The sequence below is a fragment of the Thermobia domestica genome, chromosome 4 (assembly GCF_964235325.1).
Source record: "Thermobia domestica chromosome 4, izTheDome1.hap1.1, whole genome shotgun sequence".
In the NCBI taxonomy this organism is placed as follows: domain Eukaryota; kingdom Metazoa; phylum Arthropoda; class Insecta; order Zygentoma; family Lepismatidae; genus Thermobia; species Thermobia domestica.
In genome coordinates, this window is record NC_137457.1 from 231,568,015 (window position 1) to 231,573,301 (window position 5,287).

Here is a 5,287-nt window from a genome sequence, read left to right on the forward strand (position 1 = left end):
TACAAAACGATAATCATGCCGGCATGCTATCCCAGACAGCATGTTTGCTTGCCGCAAGCTTGCCAATCGTTTTTATTTGATTTTATTTCGCTTTGGCTTATACACAAAAGCTTATTTCTGCTTAGCGCAAGCCGTAGTGCGGGCAACCCACGCTTCGCTTGCGAGACGCTTTTCTTTAGATTGAAGTAAAAAGCCAGCGCGCGTTCGATTTTCAGTTGTTCTCAAAATCCACGTGACGCTGACCTCCTTACTTTCAGCGATAAGGTAGCGTTCGCGTTGTTAGTGTCTTGTTAGCATTCAGCTTGAATAAAGGACAAACTTAATTATTTTTTTAATTGTTCCATCTAGTACTCTAGTACTCTAGTCCCACGTACCTATAATATCGCTCTTTATTTCCTCATACTTCGGTAACTATGATTCATAACAAATTGTAGTATTTACGTATAAAGCATAAATGTGAACATAGATGACAGCAGATTTGAGCCTACTTATTTCGCGAAAGAACACAGAACTGTTGCAGATATTTTAATATAAACTTCAAGTTTACCTTACAGTTTACTATAAACTTTATCTGAACGCTGTGTTTAAAGTATAAACATTTTTCTTCGTTTTTATATAAAAAGGTAGAAATTTCAAGTACTCGCCACTAATATAACAACATGTTAGATATTTGTAAGAAGCAACGGCGCGTTGGGAGTCACAACTAAACCGTAACAATTATGCTTATTTTGATGTTTTGCAGAAGCGGATGGGAGACGGGTGTTTTCAAGGTTGTGCATATGCTTCAATAATTGGGGAGGTGAGGGGACAATATTTTGTAGCATAGATTTAGTCAGACTGTTAAATTATACTGTTTTATCTAAATTCGCTTAGTGCAAGATTCCATATAACTTCTTTGGAGTGTGTTTCGCTTGCAATAAGCTTAATAAAGCTTGCCATTGATGAGAATACGCTTATACTTCGCTTGCGTTTGAGATAATTTGACTTGTGTTTAACTTGTGAAGACAAGCTTGCCCCAAGCCTTGCCCAGATGTAACTAACTAGCTTGCCACAAGCTTAAAGCAAACTAATTGGCTTGCATAGTATAGCTTGCGGCAAGCTAATTTACCTTGCAACAGCAAGTTTGTGGCAACTTGCAGCAAGTTTAAATTGCTGTCTGGGATGTTTTTCATGTATGGTTGCGAAACATTATCACTTTCTGCGATGGAAGAACACAGACTCAAAGTACTTGAAAATAAAATCCTGAGACGATTATTCGGACCCTAGAGGAACGGAAATGGGACGGTAACTTCATAACGAGGAACTGCATAATTTATATAATTTTCCAGACATTGTTAGAGTCATCAAAACTAGGAGGTTCAGGTGGGCAGGTCATGTAACCAGAATGGAAGGAAATAGAAGCACTTTCAAGGTTTTTACTAGAAATCTAATCGGAAAACAACCATTATGAAGACCTAGGTTCAGACGGGAAGATAATATTAAAATTTATCTCATAGATATAGGAACACAAAGTAGAAACTGGACCAGTTGACTAAGAACAGAAGTCAATAGAGAGCTTTGGGAATGCGGCATTGAACCTCCTGGTTACATAGCCCATAGAGTGAGTTAGTTAGTTATTCAGAATAATTCTCTTTATTTCTTTTTTGTTCATTGGGATGCACGATTACAAACTAGGAATCATCATAAGGGAGAGTAAAAAAGTAAATATATATTTGTAATGTATTCTTTTCTTTTGTAATTGCATTTTCATGCTTAGTGTAGCCCAGCAGATACCAAGAAATTTCAGAAGCGGCATCCTTCAAAGGCACGAGATTTCAGGTGGTGCAAACAGACTTTTTGTTACTTCGATAAAAATACCCGTAGAAGCTTAAAAGGAATTTGTTCAATGATAATTCACAACGAGTGAAACAGCTATAACCTAATACTGAATGAAGAGAAAGGCAGCTAGTATTCTTTTAACAATGTTTTGAAAATGTTATTAAGACACTACAGTATAGAAGTTGTTTCTTACTACGGGAGGAAAGCGCTTTGTCTCGTTTCCCTGTACCCCAACAGTGGTGTTACCAGAAATTATGCTTTAGGAAAGAATCTCAAAGATCACACAGGACTACTAAAACTATATTTTATATTGATTACCATTTATTATAAGTTCATAGCACGTTAATAAACTAGTAATGCTGCGAATTGTTGAAGCGAGTAATGTTCTCTCTTTCTAATTTCAAGAAGTAAGTCTCTAGTGTCCGAAAAACACACACAATTTTCCATTAAAATTTGAGTGTGTTTAATAAATTTTCAGAAAAAAAAAATATATATAAAATTGGGAAGAACATTATTCTTCGTTATTAGCCTATTACAATATAATTGAGATGATTGGAAATTCTCAGAAAATTAGACCATATTCGACAAAATTGTACTTTTTAAGAAAATTATCGTACATTTTTTAATTTAAATCTTTGGGAAGCGGGGGAAGGTTAAGTTAGTCATGATATTTGATTGACGTAAACTGCAAGAGTGGGAATTAGGCCCATATCAACACTTTAATAAACGCCAGTGGGAGGTTAATATCACTACTTTGTTCTTCACTGACTTTAGCTTCATGCAGAGTGAATTTTTGTGAACAGAAACAGGATCGGATTGCGATAAGTGTCTTTTTTTTTTTTTTTTTTTCGAAATTCGATCAGCGTATCAAGAAAAGGTATTTCACCCGCATCTCTCTACTAAGACCGAAAGTGGGAGAAATTTACTACAACTTTCGAGTTCAATATTGATCTCCATAAAAGAAAAAAAAAACGTTAATAAATAGTGGCAATGGTTTCCTTGAAAGGAAAGATGTCATGATCACCCATATCTCTCCGCATAAACCAAAACTGGTGGAAATCAAACACTATTTCCAGTTTCACTATGAATTTCTGTAAAATCAAAAACGGTAAGAGGTACCCAGAAGCATTTTTTTACAATCGATTAAGCGTCCAAATATTATGTTCTATCTCGGAGGACTTCTTTCCGCCAGTGGAACCGGAAGTTGCAGTAGGTTTCTACGGTTTCCTGTTTCATAGTTATTCTTCATAATGCAAAATAGGAAGAGACAGCAGAGAAATAAATTTTTTGGTATGGATTCAGCATCCAAAGAATAATTTCCATCTTTGATCCTTATTTCTGTATTACAACTGGAAGTTGCAGATATACTGCAGGCAGTGTTACCAGATCTCAAGATTAAAAAGTAGCGGATTTGAACTATTCGCAGCCAAAATATAAAAATGAATTATTTTTTGCAGCTAAACACTTTTACTAATTATTTTGCAGCTATACACTTGCAGTTGGAAATATGTCAGACGTCCTGGTTGGCAACGGTCAGGCGGCGTTTGCAGTTTTGAACTGTTATAGTATGGCATATTAGATCGAACTCAAAACTACGTTAGGATTAGTGGAACTATAGTGCGCAATGAACTAGGCAGACGATGATAGCATAAAATACACGACATTTTTGATTTCCAAGGAGACAGACGTGTTTGCTTAAGTCAGCTTTGTGGACTTTGAAATACACTTTACAACGTTTATAGTACGTATGCTTTTCCACTGTTATTCCTCACTTCTTTAATTCGTTTCCTAAATTTCTTATCTGCAACCGGGAGTCATGTATTTTGGGAATTGTATTGTAACTTCACTTACTCATTATGTTAGTATGGATAATGCAGTAACATAATTAAATATCCGATGTCCACGTTTACACAGCTTCGTATTAACTATTAGGCCCAGGCAGTAGAGACCTGCACGGGCCGAATTTTTCGGTCCGAGTCCAATCCAGCCCGAAAGTACCTAAGCCCGGCCCAGCCCGGGCCCGAAAAGTTTTGGAGATTTTCGGCCCGAACCCGGCCCGGCCCGATTAAGTTTTTCAAAATTCTTGGCCCAAGCCCGGCCCGGGCCCGATAAATTATAAAAGTTTCATTTTGTAACATTTTCCACGGGCACACTTCTTCAACGTTTGCCTTCATTCTAATTATCGTTTAACGAAAGTCAATAATTATTAAAGAATTGCAATTAATCGGCCCCAGCCCGGTCCGACCTGAAGATAAATCAGTGTCGGCCCGCCCAAGCCCGGCCCAAGCTTCGGGCTTTGGGCCGAGCCCGGCAGGTCTCTACTAGGCAGTAACCAAAACAGCAACGCGATCAGTGATACTACGAAAGTTCAAACTCAACAAAAGTCTAGTGTTGTCAGATCTGGAAATTAAAAATGTACTAAAACAAGAATTAAACTAGTATCGAACACATTAGTTTTAGTAAAGGTATTGTTCATTGTGAATAGACTACTCAACAAATAAAACTTTTATGGTATTACACCTAACTAATAATTCACGTTCTTAAGAGTTATAGCCTGTAGAAAATTAAAAGTAGCCCAAAAAGTAGCCTGTCGCTCAATTTGAAATTTTGGTAGCGAGGGTACTTAAAAAGTCACCCAATTCGCTACTTGTAGTGATGAGCAAATGCAAGACCAAGACCAAGACCGGGGTGGTCTTGGTCTTGGTCTTGTTCTTGCACATCCAGTCTTGGTCTTGGTCTTGCACTGGAACCCTTAGTCTTGGTCTTGGTCTTGTTCTTGCACACCCAGTCTTGGTCTTGGTCTTGGTCTTGCATGCAAGAGTCTTGCAAGTCTTGCAAGTCTTGCATTTAAGAAATCTCAAGCTTTTCCTAGGTAAATTTTACTATGGATATAAGGGATAATAAACTCTACAATGCGCCAATAGTGACGGAAATATAATACGTGTTTCTAAATGTAATATAATTTAACTTTGTGTAAGTATCATGATAGTGTACAACATAGGTGATTACCTTCCCACGCTTCACTACTTGTAAGATATGCCTAAATTACAACGTTTCGTAATCTGTTTATATTTTTTAACAGATCCAACACTCCACTGGTTCCCAAACTAGGGATGCTATCCCTGAGACGCATGAAAGAAAATCAAGACGGCACAGTTTATTGATATACCATGTATTGCAAAATTATTTTTACACTCTAAAGGCGTCAGATTTTTCTTTTCAACCACGATTAGCTAATCTTTGTATTAATCAAACTTCCAATGAAATATTGAGGTTTTGTTTTACAGATTCCAATATGTACTCTATGGGCAGAAATTTGACATTACGAAAAAGTTATGAAAAAATTGCAGGCTTTCGATACATGGGCATGGAGAAAAAAAGGAGAGAATTAGCTGTGTTGAACGGACAACGAATGAGAAGGTGTTAAAAAGAAATTAGCAGTAGGGAAAAAAAGAATATTATACTTGTA